The 19,635-nt window shown below is 52.0% G+C and overlaps 1 long non-coding RNA gene across 3 annotated transcripts in view; it reads right to left on the reverse strand.

The window, feature by feature from the left end:
• Positions 1 to 19,635, reverse strand: part of LOC141580601 (uncharacterized) — a 290,797-nt gene that overhangs the window by 251,054 nt on the left and 20,108 nt on the right. For all 3 annotated transcript variants that reach the window (XR_012512852.1, XR_012512853.1, XR_012512851.1), the window contains exon 2: positions 5,181 to 5,268. This is a non-coding gene — a long non-coding RNA (uncharacterized LOC141580601). The remainder of the gene's footprint in view (positions 1 to 5,180; positions 5,269 to 19,635) is intronic.

A 19,635-nucleotide genomic window follows, 5' to 3' on the forward strand; every position in this document is an offset into this window, starting at 1 on the left:
CACTACAACTGGGACCATCATCTCAATGGTTATATGGCAGTATCATTGTATCATTGTATCAAACTTAGCACAGGGCCCAGAACACTTAAGTTTTTGCTGAATGAGAACTATCGTTCTTACCAGCGCTCTGTAATTTATCCTATGGTTGAGAGAAAAAGGAGAGGCAGAGATTGAACTAAGATCTACCAATCTGGAGGAAAATCTGCACAGACACATCCCAGCCCCTGTCTGGAGCCTCAGTTTCCCCATCTATAAGAAGAGGACCTATACTGGGTGACTTCTGGGAGCTCCCAGATCTGTAATCTGCATGGAATAAAGCTCCATGAAATGCTTTTCTTCCACCATGGGCTAGAGAAGTTTGCCTTCCAGCAAGCCATCATCCTTCCTGGGAGGTGGGCATATAGGGGGTGGTGAAAGGGAGGAGGGACAGGTGGGGACATGAGCCGAGACAGAGTGGAGAGGATATGATTTGGGCACTTCCTGTACGCCAGGCACTGGTATAGGAGCTTTACACAGACTAACTCATTCAGTCCCCAGAACAAATCTACGGGGTTGAGACTAGTTAAGCATTTTACGGACAAGGATACTTACATCCAAAGAAACCAAGTAACATGCCCAAGGTCACAGGGTTGGTGAAGCAGGACTTGAACTCAGACCTCCCAGACCTTCCCGGATTCAAAGCCTGTGCTCTGAACCACCGGGTGATGCAAACTCCGGGTCTCGCTTCAGAGCCAGAGACACTCAGAGAGGGAGCGAGGTGGCGCGATGGAGGGGAGGGAGCCAGACACAAGGAAGAGAAGCACCGTGCCGGGGCAACCCGGGAGCACTGCCTGAGAGGGTAGGAGAATTCCATCTAGAAACTAATTATTTCGGTTTCAAGATCATTGTGCCCAGGGCAGAAAAGACAGGGCCTCTCTCCATGGAGCTGCAGAGGGTCCCCTGGTCCCAGCATCACCAGGAAGGAGGTACCAGCTGGCCTGAGAGAAAGGCTGGGCCTGAACTCTCTATTTAGTGGCAAAGAGCCACAGCCTAGGAATGTGTGGACACTGAGCCAGTGGCTGCTCCGCCCACCACCGCCAGGGACCTTCCAGCACAGGTGTCTCCCCCAGGGCCACTCACTGGGAGGTAGTACGCTCCCAGACGCTGTGTGAGGAATGTGTGTCAGCTCTTGACACTAATATTATTTAAGGCCCAAAGTCTAATGTAAGGCTTCCTTTTAGCAAGATTGTCTCATTTAATAAAACTCCCTGTGTCTGTTCCCCCCAAGGTAATCACGTTGATGATAACACATTCCCTGCGCTATGATTTGATCTGGGAATAGAATTATCACAAAGCCTTGCCTTGCTGTCAGATGTTCCGTTTGTATTTTTATTTTTTTCCCCTAGAATAAGTAAACAGGAAGCCATCCAAGTGGAAGGCTCTGGTCACCTGGGGCCTTCCACTTCTGGCCTCCTCACCAGTTCACGTCCTGTCTTCAGGAGCCACTTTCTCATTAGTTCAATCAACAAACATTTCCCAAATGACTGTACCTTAGGCTGCCCCTACATTGCAGTAGCCTGAGGCAAGTCACCGGATCTGTTTGAGTCTCTGTTTCTCGCTGGATGGAAAGGACATCATAAGCACATAAGATTAAGACTCAAACAGACCCTGGTTCAAACCCCCACTCTGCCTTTTACCAGTTATGTGCCCCAGAACAAGTCACTTCACTCTGAGGTTTGATGCTGTCATTCAAGACACCACCTACATCACGGGATTGTTGTGAGCAGGGCCAGGACGAGGATGGGCAAGTGATGGCCCCCTGGCACAAACATTAATGAGGGGCTGGCCCCCACAACCCCCCTGCACCTGCACAGCCCAGAGAGGACCTCCTGAAATTTTATGCACTTTTAAGAAGGAGGATTAAATGAGATGATGTATGCCAAGTGCCTCGCACATGGTAAATGCTCAGTAGACTGTTGCTGTCATCATCATCATCATCGTCATCATCATCACTATCATCACTCTTACTCTTCATTAAGTGAGAAATGAGAGCCCTTTACAATCTCTAAGAGGCTAGACTGGTAACGTGCAGAGTGGATGTGAAGCTGGAAATTCTCATTTCCTGTGCTGTGTGGCCATGGCTTGCCCCTTCACCTCTCCAGCCTAAGTGCCCAGCTCTGAAACAATGGTGTTCTTAAACCTAGTGACCCAGGTACATGTGAACATGTGGGAAAGCATGTCACTCACTCCATGCTGCCATCCATCCCTGAGCTAGTGGGGTCAAGAAGGACTAGGGGCTTGGTGGGCCCCAGGGAGTCCCCCAGTCTGCAAATACCACACATGAGGTCACACCTGGTTAGCAATTGAGTCCATCAGGCAAAGAGGGGTGCTGGAGGGCTCCAGAAAAACCAGATCCAGGACTTGGCAGGGCACAGCTGTGCAAAGGACTTCTTCCTGCTTACCCGTCACTAGCAGATCCCTGGAAAAGGACAGAGGCTGCAGAGTCAGGGCAGCAGCATTTAAATTCTGCCTCCTCCAGGCACTTACTGTGGGACCTCAGGTACTCTGAGGTTCCTTCTTCGTCATATGGTGTATCCTGACAGTACTGGAGGGGAAAAGTCACTCCAGAGACGTAACTTATGAAGGGACTTTTTAAAAGGTAAAAGCCGGATTAAAGACTCCAGAAAGGGCTGGTGAAGCACCCCACAGTTCACAACAGTGGGAGCCCTGACCACACTGGGGCTAAAAACAGAAGAGGAAGGAACAGTTTCTAAAAGCCCTGTGGGACCAGTGCTTCCATGAAGGAGACAACAAACCAGAGGGGCTTTGGCATTTGGTAGAGAACCACAGTCATTCCTAACCCATGCAGTCTGTTGATTGAACCAGTGAGTAAGCAAATGAATGGATCTGATTTCCAAACTATTCATCCTATGGCCGACCACGTTTGCCAGATGACTGCTTCAATATCTCTCATCCCACACACTCTTATTCCAATGGGACTTTCACTTCTTGAATCTGGGCATAGTTGTGATGACAGGAGAAGTGACCCTATGCATCTTCTGAGGTTGGGACAAAATGTGATGCAGCTTCCACCTGGTTCTCTTTGGGATACTCATTCTTGGAGGGCGGCCACCATGCTGTGAGGAAGCCCAAGCAGCCACCGGGAGAGGTCACATATAGGTGATCCAGGAGAGTGCCACAGCTGAGGTTCTAACTGATAGTCAGCATCAATTGTCACATATGTGACTGAGAGAGCTTTCAGATGATCCCATCCCCCAGCCTCCGTCTTCTAGACTGAGGTTCCAGACACTGTGAAACGTTGACAAGCCATCCCTGCTGTGCCTGTTCTGAATTCCTGACCCTCAGAATCCATAGCATAATAAAATGGTGGTTGTTTTGGGTCGCAACATCTGGGTGGTTGTTTTAGGCTGTGATATAGTTAGTTACGCAGACATAGTAACTGCAAAGAATTTCGCTGACCGAACTCAGCCAGAACCCAATGAACAAGTGAATTGTTTGCTTCTGTCCATCCGGGTCACCCTCCCTGAGCACACAACGGGGTAGAGAAAGGTGCAGAATATGAGGGGGAAATGCAGAAAATCTACCACACATAGGGAACCTAGGAAGTGAGGGTTTTAGGACCCAGATGGACGGACAGGTGCTCCATCCATCCTGGCGGGATCTAAAGACCCATTCTTAGTCCCACTCACTTGCACTATTGCCCCAGCTGCCTTTTGCATCTCCCGCCTGTCTCTCCCATCCCTCACCCGACTCAGCCGACTCAGCCGTGCCCGTGTTGCCAAAGAACAGTGAGCCCCTCCTACCTACTCACTCCTGACTTCTAAGCCCATGCTGCTTGCCAGTCCCTGGGCATCCCAATCCTAGCTCCTCAGCCAGCAGAGAGGCTCCATACCCTCTGGCCTGCCAGGGGTTAGAGAGTTCAGAGATTGGGGGACTGGGTAGCTAGAAGAACTGACCTTCTGACTCTGCCCTCTGCATGTACACCAAAAACATGCCCTCCCCTTGCCTTCCTCCGGCCTGGAATTCCCTCCCCACCAAGCATCCAATGCCACCTCCATCATGAAGCCTTCAAAGAACTGACCCACAAGCTACCACATCCCTGTTGCTCCTCAAACTCTATCCAAAGATGTATATGTGGTTGTAACTTTCCTGAAAATGACGTCAAGAGAATTTGAGGGCAGCATTTGAATAATAGAGATCACGTATACAAGATTTGCTTCCCGGAAATCTAGAAGGGCTTCTCTAACTAAATTTCATGTATGCCTTCCTTCGGTAGTCCTGGGCAGATCCCATCACTACGTGCTGAGAAGTCATCACCAGCTCCAAGAAGCCTCCTAGCCTCCCTATGCTCTTTCAGCATCTTATACATGCTTCCCACCAGCCTGAAGCTCCTAGTATCGTAACTAATCAGTTACTGAACCATGACTGCCACGGACAGGGCCAGTGTCTTCTACTTGTTCCTAAAACAAAAAACACATTTGGTACTTCCGTCACTGTTAATAACTTTGCATTTTCTTATTTAATTCTCACAGCAACCATGTAAGGAAAATGCCATCACTAGCCTCACATCACACATGGCACAACTGAAGCTCAGAGAGGGAAGTGACTCACCCAAGGTCACCGGGTGGTGAGGACCAGAGCTGGGACTCAGAGCCAGGTCTGGCTGCCTCCGAGGTCAGTGCCCTCGGGCACGCACATTATAGTTTCTCACCTCTCCAGCTCCAGCACTGAGCGGGAGGCTGAACAAGGAGCAGGCACTCAATAAATATTTGTGGAACTGCACGAAACCTTAACCAATTCTCACTGCATGACTGAAGCTCTGATACCGAATAGAAACAAACCACCTCAGTGATTTCCAATTCAAACAGCACCACCCGCTCCATGAATTCTGATGCACTGATGTCTTTTGTTTTTTGGAGGGGTTTTGTTGCTTTCAGCAAGTAGAGTCGAGAGTCGGCGGTGAGGAGGTACACGGAGTTCCCCTAGGAAATTGTTTCTGCACAGCATTTCAGATGAGAGATGGAAAAACATTTCAGAACACAAAGACTTTGGTTATCACAACAGCAGTAAGAGAGAGGCAGGCAGGGACTCGGGGTCCCACTTAACAGATGACAAAACACAGGCTCCCAGAGTCAAGGGACATGTGTGAGGTCACTCAGAGAGAAGAGGATTGACGCTACCTGTCTTGATGCCCAGGCTTGGGGAGAGAGTCTTGCAAGTCTCCTGCTGCCACCACCTCCAAAGGCACTGGCTCTGAACGCCGTGGTCCTGTGGGAAGGAAGGAGGGCACAGCTCTAGGGAAAAATGCGTGACAGCCTCACTGGATCAGAGCCCAGATCTGAATCCTGGCAGGCCAAAAAGAAGCCTCTCAAAGGCTCCCCAGGCCTTACTGTCCCCACCCAATGGTAACCTTTTCTGATTTTTCCTTTTCCAATTTCTACATGTAAGAGGCAGATAATCAGAGCGTGCGGGCTGAATCTCCTTCTCAAACCATGCTTTGCAGAGGAAAGAGAGGAAATCCACATGCCTTCTAGGCAACTGGTGACTCCAGCTGGGCTTGGGCTTCCCAAAAGACTGTGGCCCTCAGAGGGCTTACCTTGCCAGAAAGTGACTGGAAATTTCCCCTCCCAATCTCTGCTGGAGAGTTGAGCCCCACCTCTGGGATGGAAAGCGGCATGATTGAAGGAGCCCAGCACCAGATTGGAAGGCAAAAGCCCTCTTGTCCTTTGACTTCTTGTGTCACTTTGGGCAGAACACCTCTCTCCAAACCTCGGTTTTACCATTTGTCAAATGGGACTCCTATTACTCACTGTCCCTGGCTCGTGAGGTAAATGTCTATTCCAGAGAGAAAATGATGCAGTCAAGCATCATATCTACTTTAGTATTAGCTCTCAGCTCCTGTTCCTCACTTAGCCTGTCTCAAACTCGTCCTCAAGGTCTGGAGGTCAGCTACCCTGGCCTGAGCCAGCAAAAGACCAGTAGGCCAGCCTGGATGGCCAAGTGTGGTTGCCCATAGCAACTGGAATTAGCCCACATACAAGGGACAAGGTCAAGTCTTAGCTGAGAAGGGAGCTAAGCCAGTTTCTCAGGGGCAGCATTGAGCATCCACACAGAAGGGAGAGAAGGCAGGAGGTCAGGAAGCACAGAGGCAAGGCTGGACAAGATGCCAGCAGCAGGGTGGTGAGGCCAGCAGCTCGGGAGGAAGCCTGAGAACCAAACCCATTCAAGTCAGGGGATAGCAACCCAGCACATGGCCTGGCAGCACACAGCCTATGGCATGTGGACCAGGCTGCCGAGGGTCTGTGTGGCCACAACTTAGGGGAAGACCCCTTGTCCCAAAGTAGACCCAGTACCAGCTCTCTTCAGCTTGTAGGCTGAATCCCGGGTCAGCCCAGGAATAGTGTGCTCTGAAGTACTTTGCATATATTCTGATAACTTGCCTTTTTCCATCCAAAAGTGACTTAAAGTATATGTAAATCTATAAATAGGAGATTTATAAGAATATGTAAAGTACCACAATAAAACCTAAATTAGAACTGGATAGGAGTATAAGAAGCGAAATAGAGAGGAAGGGTCAGAGATCTGGCTAAATCAAAAACGAATACCATAAAGTTGTCAATGTTGTTTCAAAGAGTCAAAATTTTAGACCTGAACTCCCTGGTAGCAAGTGCAAAAGAGGAAATCTGGTCAATCACGCAATGACCATGATATAAAATTAGTCAATCAACCCATAAAGCCTGATGCTTGGGGAAGTCATAGTTGTTTCCCGCTGTCTGCTTTACAACATTTTTCCAGACAGTCTTCATTATAAAATGCTCAGAAGAGACACAAAGACAAGTCTCATGGAGATTTTGCTTTGGGATAGTAATATGAATACCATACCAACAGACATTTCAGTAAAAGTAGTCCGATAAGAACCAAAATAACATGTTATTCAAGTCCTCTCCTCCTGGCCTGGCTTAAGGCACAGTCAGGTGAGGCTGGAATGGTTTCAGTAAGGAGGACTATTGCTCTAGTCATTTGTTTCTTTATCAAAAGTTCATTTGGTCAACCTGTGTTTGCTGAGCACCAGCACTGTGTGGGGCTTTGGAGAAGCAGAGGTAAGCAAGGCAGACATGAACTGTGCCCTCCTGGAGCCTAAGGTCTTAGAGGAGGAAGCTGTAAGTAAACAGGCAGCTCCAGATTACAACGCAACAGGATCCTCTCCACACTCTTTGAAGATTGAGAGCAGGCCTGACATCACATACCAGGGAAGGCTGCCCAGAGGAAGTCAGGTCTCAGGTCAGCCTGAAGGGCCAGTGACGTTGGCCAGGAAAGACCCAGCAGAAGAAGCAGCAGCAGGGGCTGGACCCCCAGAAGTCAGGACACCAAAGAGCCGATTGCCACCCAGAGCTGCCACTGGGACCACAGCTCGGCAGGAGTCCAGAGAACAGGCCTCACTGGGCAGGCCCATCACCTGGCCACACTGTCAGGCAAAACAGAGTGTGGGCAAGCTAGATGCAAATGCCCCAGCACCGCTCCTGGAAGAGAGGGTGGTGGCCCTTCTCTCTTCTCAGGGCTCAGGGATATGGGACCCTCTTGGGTTGTTCACAGCCAGGTCAGGCTCAGCTTGGAGAGGAACAGCAGGCAGTCCTATAGGCAAGTCCTGTAGGCAGTCCTAAAGGTCCTCTTGACCTCAGGTCACCTGCCCACCTCAGCCTCCCAAAGTGCTAAGATTACAAGCGTGAGCCACCGTGTCCAGCCCTAATTTTTTTCTATTTTTTGTAGAGGCAGGGTCTTGCTGTGTTGCCCAAGCTGGTCTCGAACTCCTGGGTTCAAGGATCCTCCTGCCTTAGCCCCCAAAGTGCTGGGACTACAGGCATGAGCCACCACACCCAGGCAATATTCTTAGTTATACACAGAGGGTCTGATGCAGACCCAGTTTGGGGTTCTCATCTCTGAGAAGGGAGTGGGTGGAGGAAGCTTAGTGCTTTAAGCCCCAGGAGATGCAAGGCCCCACAGCCTCATGTCCTTCCCTTTGAGCAATGCTTTCCACCGCAAGTGTAAACCCAGCCAGCTTCCCAGGAGTATGGGAGAATATGCTCTGGGTGTGACCCCACAAGATGACTGCATGGCACTTCACAGATAGCACAGCTGTCCTGGTTATCCATGGCTACATAACAAACCACCTATGTACTCAGTGACACAAAATAATTTTATTACGTGCCCACATTCTGTGAGTCAGAGGTTCAGACAGAGCACGGCAGGAGAGATTTGCCTCTGCTCCATGATTTCTGGGATTTCAGGAAAAACTAAAACCACTGGGGAGGTTAGATGGCTGGGCTCAGCTGGGACTATTGACCAGAGCACCTAGATATGACCCTTCTGTGCGACTTGGGCTTCCTCACAACATGGCAGCTTCAGGACACTGAATCTTCCTACTTCTTTATGTGGTGGCTCAGGGCTCCAAGAGTGACTGTCCCAGCAAACAAAGTAGAACTTGTGTGGGCATGGTCTTTACTCACTTGGGGTCTCTTCTGCCATACTCTATGGGGTAAAGAAGTCACAGATCTGCCCAGGTTCAAGGAGAAGGGACATAGACCCCATCTCTCCATGGAAGAAGTGTCAAAAAATTTGTGGCTATGTTTTTGTTTGTTTGTTTGCTTGCTTTAGACGAAGTTTCACTCTTGTTGCCGACGGGAGTGCTTGAGTGCAATGGCACGATCTCAGCTCACCAAAACGTCAGCCTCCTGGGTTCAAGCAATTCTCCTGCCTCAGCCTCCCAGGTAGCTGGGATTATGGGCATACACAACCATGCCTGGCTAATTTTGTATTTTTAGTAGAGACAGGGTTTCTCCATGTTGGTCAGGCTGGTCTCAAACTCCTGACGTCAGGTGATCCACCCGCCTCTGCCCCTCAAAGTGCTGGGATCACAGGCATGAGCCAACTGCACCCAGCAGGGCCATGTTTAACACCACCACAACTGCCATGGGTTGCCAGGCAGCCTGGCAGAGAGACACTGTAGGGACCCATCCCTTCAGTGTCTTTAGAAGATTCAAAAAGGTTGAAGGGAGTTATGGTCACTTGGGAAAGACCCAGGAGCCACTCAGGCTCACACGGTCCTCCTCTCTGTGCCACTGGCCTCTTGCTCCCCTCTTTTGACTGTGACATTCTCCCCCAGAGGGATCAAGAAGTCAAATCAGACACTCAGAAAGGCAAGAGCCATAGTAGGGTGACCTTGAGTGAACCAGGTGACATCTGCGAGCTTTGGGTTCCTCGCTTGCATCATGGCGGACGTTTCCTCTCTCCCAAAGTTCTGGAGAGGAACAAAGGAGAGAAACATATGAAAGCCAGTCACCCAGTAGGTTCCTGGTGAACACAGGTTTCCTTCCAAGGGGAATGGGGGTGTCACATGCAGGGAGAGGATCTGAGGCCTGACTCACTGGATTCTCTCCCAGGGACTTAACCTGGGTGGCATGTCTGCACTTGAAGCTACAGCAGGCACCTCTCAGGCCTGTGGCGCCCAGCTCTAATTACAGCTTTCTGGACATGTTTCCTGTTTGGGAGCTGGCAGGGTACCCACAGAGGATCCACAGATAATAAGCAGCTGGCTGCAGAGGCTCCATCCATTGGGCACTGACCCGGGAGCAGGCCCAAGCAGGCCCACCTCCGAGAGCAGAAGGCCCTAAAAGGTCATCTGGCCTCAGTCACTCCCCACATCACACTCACACAGGACCAACACCATCACCACCATGACCAGTCTCTACTTGCACAGTTCCAGTGACGGGCAGCTCACCACTTCATAGCCAGGCTGCTAATCTCTAGACATCACTCAAGACAGCACTGGAAGCACTTCCCAAATCAGCCTGTTTTTAAACCTCTAGCTATTGACCCCCAGGTCCACCAAGAACAATGAAACGTGGAACAGAAGAAGGGCGCAGCCCCTGGGATGAAAAAGAACTGGATTTGGTTCCAATCTTGGTTTTTAGGCTCTGCAGCCTTGGTCTCTTTGAGCCTTAATTTTCTTATCTGTAAAATAAGAATAACGCAACCCAGTATGAAGGGCAGTTGGAAGAGTGGAAGGTCATAACACCTGTGAGCATACCTGGCACATAACAGACGCCAGGTACATGCAATTCCTTTCCCCTTTCCTCTTGGACACCTGCATTAGGTGGCTTTTTTAGGATTATAGATGAGAGACACACTGAGATTCAAGCAAGTGACTGGCCTGAAGACCATGGGTACACTTGGAGGATAAAGGGGACAAAGGCCATCTCCTCTACCACACAGCAGGGCTCATGGCAAGCTGAAGGATCCCGGGGTCCTGAGCCTTCCCCTCTCAACTTCCAGGTGCAGCTGAATGTCTACTGAATGAAAATCAGGTGGATGGATGGATGGATGGATGGACAGATGGGTCAATGTATGGATGAATGGGCAACGGAACCATTTAAATAGGTTTCAAAAACCTGCCAGGAAACACCCACCCCTTTTCATTCTAGCCAAGCTGAGTGTCATCTTTTTGTTGAGAAGTAGAGTACAATAGTGAGGTTCAAACTTTTCTGAGCATAGAAGAGGGCTTGTGAAACCCAGATTCCTGGGTCCTACCTCCAGAGATGCTGGCTCTGAGGTTCTGGGGTGGGGCCTGAAATGTTGCACTTCTAACAAGCTCCCAGCTGTGGCTGAAGCTGTTGCTCCACAGGCCACACTTTGAGTGTTCTGGAAGAAAGCAGACAGTCAACTGACAACACCCTCTGGAAAACAAGCACAGGAGCAAGATGAGGTCACCTGGCCCAAAAGAGTTCAGCAGGAGGGAGAAAGCAGGCGCCCCTCCCAGCCCAGGGGTAGAAAATGTGTTATGACACCAGCCCCCGCCTCCCACCTCTTCAAATCTTCTGCTCTCTATCTCCAGCCAGGGCTCTCGTAGAAGCCCCTAGGACACCACAGTGGCTTCATTGCAGGCAGGGCTCTGGTCCAGAAGATAACACCTCCCCACAGTAGTTCAGGCTGCACAGAAATCTCAATAAATAGGGCGGGGTGTGCAGAGGGTAAGACAGGCCACCCACTCGCTACAGGCCTTCCAGCAAGGATTTGGAGTTTCCAGGCCGGGCCAAAGCTTCTCCTTCCTCCCCACTGAGAGGGCAGCTCCAGGCCAGGGTGCTCCCTTGGCTCAGGGTGCTCTGAATCACGGGTGCTGTAGGAGTGCTGGCAAGTTCTTTTCAGGCACCCTATCCCCACCCACCCTGCTCATCATTCACCCTGAGTGCCCATACATGACCTGAGAGGCAGAGGGAGCCCATGCCTCAGGTGCTAACGCAGCATGGCATCAAAAAATGAGACAGTCCTACATCTGTGCACTTACCCGTGAGACTGCAACCCAGAAACTAGAAAGAGGCTCTTTTAACTTCAACTGGCAAGGAAGCTTAGTGTCACTATGGAGAATAAACTCGATTTTGAGCTACGTAGGGTGGGACTGAGCACCACCGTGATCCTGTCAGTGCTCAGGACCTTAAAGGACTTAGCCAGCCTGAGTTTGATCTTCACTTCCCACTTTGAATATGTGCCCAGTCATTTTCTACTGCCTGGAAAACCTCTTCTTTCCCTCGGCCTCCCCAAAATGCTCATTTTTCATGCCTTCATTTACCTACTGTGTCCCCCAGGAAGGTGTTCTCAGCCCCAGCTGCCCCCATTCCAGCTCAAAATCCTGCCACTGGATGGCTGAGCTCTGAGAATCCCATGTCCTGCCTAGGATGTCTGCTGGGCTCCTCTAGCATTTGTCAGGGTAAGGAAGGTCACAGCACACCCAGGAGGTCCTTCAGGGGCTTCAGGCACCACCTGAGTCACTGCTTTTCTTCCGGGGCCTGCAAAGTTAGAAGGCAGTATTCGCTTTTATGCTGTCTGTTGCAAGCATGCAGTGGCATTTTCTAGAGGATTTATGCCCATATGACTCTCAAGAAGTCAAATGCAGAAAGCAGCACACAGGAGAACCCAATTGTCTCCTCTGAAGTGAATCACCGAAGAGATTCACGAAAACCTAAAGGAATGTCACTCTTCTGCTCAAGTTTCTTTGTTTTAGGGAAACAGTTATGTTTTTATGAAAAATCTATGTTCAAACGACGAGTTCGTGTCCTTTGTAGGGACATGGATGAACCTGGAAACCATCATTCTCAGCAAAGTGACATAACAGAAAATCAAACACCGCATGTTCTCACTCATAGGTGGGTGTTGAACAATGAGAACACATGGACACAGGGAGGGGAGCATCACACACTGGGGTCTGTTGGGGGGAAATAGGGGAGGGACAGTGGGGGGTGGGGAGTTGGGGAGAGATAGCATGGTGAGAAATGCCAGATATAGGTGATGGAGAGGAAGGCAGCAAATCACACTGCCATGTGTGTACCTATGCAACAGTCTTGCATGTTCTTCACATGTACCCCAAAACCTAAAATGCAATTAAAACAAATTGAAAAAAAAAAAGAAAAATCTATGTTCGTATGTAGTGTTTATTCTCACTGCTCTTTAATAATTAATAAATATTTTGTAATTTCTCAGTTTTAATTTTTAACGTGGTCAATATTCAGGGATATTTAACAATATCCCGCCTTCCCGCCTAAACCAAAGCTCTTTCGGGTCCTCAACAATTTTTTAGAGTGTGACAGGGTCCTGAGGCCAGGACCTTGAGGACGGCTGAAAGAAGTGCCCCGCCCACCACAGCTGATTGGACAAGGGGTGGGGCCTGACCAGCTGGCAACCAATGCAGAGGCAGATGGTGGCGTGGGAATTGGCAGGTGAGGAGAGGAACAGGGCAGTGCATGGTGAATTGGGCAGGCAGTTGAGGGAGAGGGCCTGTAAGGAGGCCTGGAGGGAAGCCAGGGAAGAGTTGGGGCCACAGAGCAGCCACATTTATCAGGAGCAGAGACTGAGGACCAGGCCAGATACATAGGAAGAAGTGAACGCTGGAGACGGCGTGCAACAGAAAGAAGCAGAGGAGCATCAGAGATGGAGGTACCCTGGGACTTGTGACAGATGCTCGGGGTACTCCTTGGCTCCCTGGAGCTCCACACCGCAGTCCCAGCTCTGTCTGCAACCCAGTGCTTTGACTGACCCAGGTCCCCACAATGAGATTCTTTTCACACAGCTCTCTCTTACTTGAGGTCAGCTGAACACCTCTTTTCTGCTCAACCAAAATAGCCTTGAGTTCTGTCCTGGCTCTGGGACCCAGCAGTCCCCTCACAGTCAACATGGAGATGCTGAGTGCAGCTCATCACGAGGACTGACATCATCACATATGTAAGGGCCTGGCATGTGCAGGGCCTTCGACAGGTGTGGCTAATATTAGCATGCTTGCTCCTGCCTGGACTGCTACTGTCATTATTAGCGGTGGTATTAATATCACAGCAGGAAACAGCCTCCAAGGTCACAGAGCTCAAGCTCTGTTTTACTGAGAGATGAACAGGAAGGCCAGGAGCAGGTCAGAAGCAGAACTGGAACCACAGCCCGCTTTCCTGTCCTGTCCAACCGGTGCCAGTGAGAGTATAAGCTCCTTGGAGGGAGGGGCCATCCAGCAACTCCACAACCACACAACCAACCATTCCTCTTCTCAGCAGTCATTTCTCTGAACATATCCCATGGGCCAGGCTCTATGCCAAGTGCTGTCTGTCCACAACAGGGTTTGGTCCAGAACTGGTTCAATCAATGTTTGTAGATCGATCCTTGGCCTCTCCCATCTGGCTAGACACAGGGAATCCATGCCAGGGGTGGGGGTTGGAAAGGGTTCCATAAGCCTTCCCCATGGACACAAGTCACCAAAACACAGCTGTTACTCCTAGCAGCTCTCTGTACCCACCGCCTGTCCTGAGTTCTTTGGTGGTAAGCAGGGCCTGAATCCTCATCCCTTTAGCAGGGGAGAAAGCAAGGCCCAGAGAGGTAGAGTGCCTGTCTCAGGACACACAGCCTGCAGTAGGAGAGCCAGGGCTGGAAACACAGGTCTGTCAATGCAAGTTCCAGGTTTCAGAGTGAGCTGAGGTGTGCCAAGACATGCCTGAGAGTAGGGAGCTGACAGCAGGGTCTCAAGGGTGGACAGGGGGGAAGGCCAGGGAGGGGCATCTCTGGGGTGTGAGCAGCACAGAATCCAAGCCCCTGAAACAGCCCCTTCTTCTACTATCTGATAACTGAGTAGCTCCCATTTCAAATACTTCACCCTCAAATAGCAGCGGCCCCATGCCAGAAAAAGCCCGGTTGGCCTATGAAAGAAGCAAGATGGGGCCACTGGCCTTGCAGAGCCTCCTGTCCCAGACAAGGTGGGGTGTGGAGAAGAGGTGGTGGCTTCTCAGAGCTCCAAGAGAGCTCCCTGGACAGGAGCTAGGTGGGCAAGCGGAAAGGCGGGGGAGGCTCTGCCCACAGACCCAGCAGTCTGAGCGAGTGCTGGGAGCCTGCAGAAGAGCAAGTTGCAGCCCAGCAGTCTGGGCAGGGGCGAGGCCAGGTCTGGTGTGCAGACCCTTCATACCCTCTCTTCCCACCCTACGCTTCCCAGCCCCAGCTGGAGGCAGGATGTGTCTCCCCGGCTAGATGTGAGGCTCACCGAAGGCAGGCCTGGGATGCTCACTGCTGAATCCAGAGCCTGGCCCAGAACAAGTGCTCAGTAACTCTGCGGAGTGGGTGACGGCAGACATGAACAGGCTAGGAGGGCCTGGGATAACTCTAAAAGCAGAGCTTCTGTGCAACAACAGCTTAGCCCTTGTTTCCTGATACATTTTGACTGTTGCCACCCAGTAGGAAAGGGAGTGGCAGAGGAGGGGACCTGGAGTAGGGGAGTGACCTGACAGCAGAGGTGTCAGCAAGGCCCAGGAAGGGGTCAGGGCCCCATCCTGCAGGAGCAACTCTGCCAGCAGCTGGGGCAGGCTCCCAGATCCAGAGATGCCCCATGCTCCACTGCAGGGATGAGGCCACAAGGGTGGTCTCTGACCCCCGACTAGAGTCTGAGGCTCCAGCAGCTGATGTGGGCCAGCATGGCAAACAGCAGCATCTGGGAACAGGACTCCCTCCCTCACTAGGCTACAGGAAGGAGCGATGCTGCTGGGGCCTGATGTGCATGCAGAGAGAAGGCTGGGGTACCAGCCCAAGGACAGCTCCTCTTGCACCCTTCCCTGGTCCAGCTCCCACAGTGTCCTTAGCAAGTGAGGGACCAACTGAAATCTCTGAAGTCTCCAAGGTGAGGACATCAGGTGAGGCCCACATTAAAGTCTGTACTTTCCCCAACTCATGCAAGCATGCACACACCCACAGGCACACACACACACACACATGCCCAGCTTGGGCTCTATGCAGGTGGGGCCCTGCTGCAGGGAGAGCTGGTGCAGCCGCCAGGCAGCAGGCCCTGCACAAAGGAGGGGGTGGGGGGGCGGTGTTGGCAGCGCAGGAGTCGGGGAGGGCTGCGAGGGATGTGGCTTGGAGCCTAACAGGCCACCAGCAGCCGTGGCATCTGCTTTTTCTCACCTCTAAAGGGAATCGATTTGTCTCTGACTGATTTCCCTGACGTCTAGTTTTCTTCTCCGCCCGGCTGTCAGCCCAGCCACTGCGCACGGGGAAGTGCGGGGGAGCACCCTGACCGCCTGCCTGCCAGCCTCTCTCCTGCCTCACCACACCACCCCCGCACACACACACCACACACTGCACTCACACATGCCTGACAGAGAAACCCACACCCCACACCAGCACCGCAGCCTCCCGCCCAGACACCCACACTCCCACCCGACAGACAGACCTGCCATACACGGTACAGACATATATAGACAGACGCATGCGCAAGTGCGCACACACACACACAGGACAAACACACACACACAGACAGACCTGCCACACACTGTATACTCACACATACACAGATGCTTACACACACACATACTACACACACAGACAGAACTGCCACACACGGTACAGACACACAGGTAGACAGACACTCTCACACATACACACACCACAGGGCACACACACACACACACACAGTACAAACACACACAGACAGACCTGCCACACACGGTACACTCACACATACACAGATGCTTACACACACACACACACGCACACAGTACAAACACACACACACAGAACTGCCACACACGATACAGACACACAGGTAACTGCCACACACGATACAGACACACAGGTAGACACTCTCTCACACATACACAGGACAAACACACACACATACAAACACACACTCCCACCCCACAGACAGACCTGTCACACATGGTACAGATGTATATAGACAGATGCATACACAAGTGTGCACACACACATAGTACAAACACACACACAGACAGAGCTGCCACACATGGTACAGACACACAGGTAGACACTCTCACACATACACACACCACAGGGCGCGCACACACACACACACACACACAGTACAAATACACACACAGACAGACCTGCCGCACACAGTATACTCAGACATACACAGATGCTCACACACACACATAGTACAAACACACACACAGACAGAACTGCCACACACGGTACAGACACACAGGTAGACACTCTCTCACACATACACACATCACAGGACAAATACACACACACACAAACACACACTCCCACCCCACAGACAGACCTGCCACACACAGTATACTCACACATACACAGATGCTTACACACACACGCAGTACAAACACAGACATATGCAGACACATCACACACAGAAAGATGGACACACATACACATAGACCCACACATAAAGCCTCTACACTGACATCCCCAAGCACCCAGAGTCACTACCGTAACACACACACACACACGACCTTACCACTCTCAGATACCAAAATGGACACTGGCACACACAGGCCTCCCAGATGGCCCCAACACTCACACACCCCACACATTCACATAACCACACAGGCTGCATCCCTGCTAACACAGCTACACACACCACACACACACTCATGCTCCCTGATCCCCACCAACAGCCCCCTCAACACGAGCACCCACAGTCACACACACCCACACTGTCCCAGGCCACGTGGGCACTCCCCACTGTCCTCGCTCACCCTAGCAACCCTACTTCATCTCAGAGCTGCTCCTGGCCCCCTGAGAGCAGTAACAGCCCCCTTGCTGGAGGGACACAAAAGTGTGGCCCAAAGAGGTGGGCAGGGCCTGGCTGGGGGCACTGGGGGTGCCAGGGTACTGCTCATCTGGACAGGTTCATTGCAGGGCAGCCTGGGTGAGGAGCTGAGGCTGGAAGGGCTGCAGAGATTTGGGGCTGGTGTGGGGGTGCCAAGTGTTCAAGACTACTAGGAAGAGACCAGGCTTTTCCAGTATAGGGGCAGGGCTTCACAGCGCCCCAAAGGACCTCTGCCAATCAATAATGATAGTGGCGAGCAGAACAATGATAACACAAACGGGCCCTCTCTGTGTCCACGAAGCATGTTCCCATCTATGATAGCTCTAGATCGGATCCCGGAAACACCAACTGGGGTTGGCATTATTCCCACCTCACAGATGAGGAAACCTAGATGTGAATCTGAAAAGGGATTTATCCAGGGTGCCACGTGGCAGTGAATTATGACCTGGAATCCAGGTCTCCAGACTGAGCCATCCGGCTCCAGATAATGGTCCGTCTGTTCTCAGAAACCTCCTAAGGCCATCTACACTGGCACCACCTGCCTAGGGAGCTCTAAGGAAGCCCTTGGCATGAGCCCTGGCAAGGCGCGTGTGCATGTGTACGTGCACATGCAAGGTGTGTGAGGCATGCATGATCGTGAAGGCATGGGGCAGGTGTGGGCAGCAGGCCCTGCAGGCGGACATCGGGAGACGGCATGTCTATGCAGGTCACGTGCGACAGTGTAGGTGGGAAAGCTGGGTGTGTAGGGATGTGCTGCTGAAGGGATCCAGGTGCAGTTGCAGGGTTGTGTGCACTTGAGGCTGTGTGTATCCATGGGAGAGGTGGTGTATGCGCCCAGAGATGCACACACCGGTGTGCGTGAGTGTGGCAGTGCACAGCCATCACAGTGTGCAAACCATGGGGCATGCTCCAGACGAGGGGGCAGCTCCCCCCATGCACCTGTGGGTCTCCTGGTTCCCTCCCTTCCCCTCCCCTGGGGTTTATCTGGCCCAGCAGCCCTATCCGCAGCACAGGCAGCAGAGAATTGATTAATAGAGCTGGTGCTTGGCTCTTCAAGGTCTAGCTGGAGATAAGCGGAGACCCAAGTGCCAGTGAGAGGGGGTGCTGAGGATTCGGGGCTAAGCTCGGAGGCCACAAACCACAGACGCCCCCGTCCCCAGCCTTCGCCCTATTCCCCCTCATGCCTGTGGCCCACACACCCACCACGGTAGCATATGCAAGGCAGAAGCCCTCAGAGAGCCGCAGAGTGCAGGGCTGGGCGGCCCCGCCTCCCACCCTACCTGCCTCAGAAGCCGAGCTGAGCAATGAATGGCTGCTGGGCAAATTACCTCCCAGCTGGGAGTCCACTCACTCACCACTTTCTTCACACATCCATTCCTTCCAGCACCTGACCTAGCACTTACCAGGTGGGGGCTGCAGGTGGCACCAGGAGCCCCAGAGGCCAGGCAGACACAGTCCTATCTTAGGGCCATCACAGCCCGTGTGGCCTCAGAGGACCCTCCCAGGCCAGCAAGACACATGGGAAGGCAGTAACATCAACTGCAAGGGCCAGTCACATAAGGAGAAGCCAGGAGCTCAGGCCTGCAGTTCTTTCCACCAGGTCCCTGGCAGGGGTCGGGGGGAGGAGGCCTTGAGAATGAACACACATTAGCATATCCAGGAGCCCCAGACAGGAAGGCCGCCCCCACCCCACTGATTTCCTGTTACATGCCAGACATTGTCGGGGAGCGGTGTAGTGGGCTTGTCCTGCTACCTGCCAGCAGCCCTGTGAGGTAAGCACTGCTACTCTCCAAGTTAAGGGCCTGAGAGAATGAGGGTAGACAGGTAAGGTTCCAGAAAGACCCTGCCCTTAAGGGTACAGGAGAAAAAGGCCATGACTGTCAGCAGAGAACACCCAGCCTCTTCCAGAGCTCTTTTCAAGCTGCAAGGAAACCCCTAGGGCCAGATGTTTCGGATCGTTAGGTCTTCCTGGAGAAAGGGCAGGAAGGGGTTGGGGGCTCGGTGGCTCACCTCTGTAATCCCAGCACTTGGGAGACTGAGGTGGGCAGATCACAAGGTCAAGAGTTCGAGACCAGCCTGGCCAATATAGTGAAATGCCCGTCTCTACTAAAAATACACAAAATTAGCCAGGTGTGGTGGTGGGTGCCTGTAATCTTAGCTACTCAGGAGGCTGAGGCAGGAGAATTGCTTGAATCCAGGAGGCAGAGGTTGTGGTGAGCTGAGATGGTGCCACTGCACTCCAGCCTGGGCGACGGAGGGAGACTCTATCTCAAAAAAAAAAAAAAAAAAAAAAAAAAAAAAAAAAAAGGAAGGACGCGGTACATCTGTCCCTAGCTCAGGTGCAGGAGGTGAACTCATGGTCCCTTGCTGTTGGAGGCATGGGTATATATGTGCAGCTCCCAGAATGGCACCTTGGGAGCTGGGAATCTTCTGGGCTGGACAGTCATCTGTCCCTTCAAAGAGCTGTGACGGCCAGGTGGCCTTTGGGGCAGGTGCTGCCTCTACCCTGCCAGGCAGTCTTCTGGAACATTCCCAAC

The sequence above is a fragment of the Saimiri boliviensis genome, chromosome 12 (genome assembly GCF_048565385.1).
Source record: "Saimiri boliviensis isolate mSaiBol1 chromosome 12, mSaiBol1.pri, whole genome shotgun sequence".
Taxonomy (NCBI): Eukaryota; Metazoa; Chordata; class Mammalia; order Primates; family Cebidae; genus Saimiri; species Saimiri boliviensis.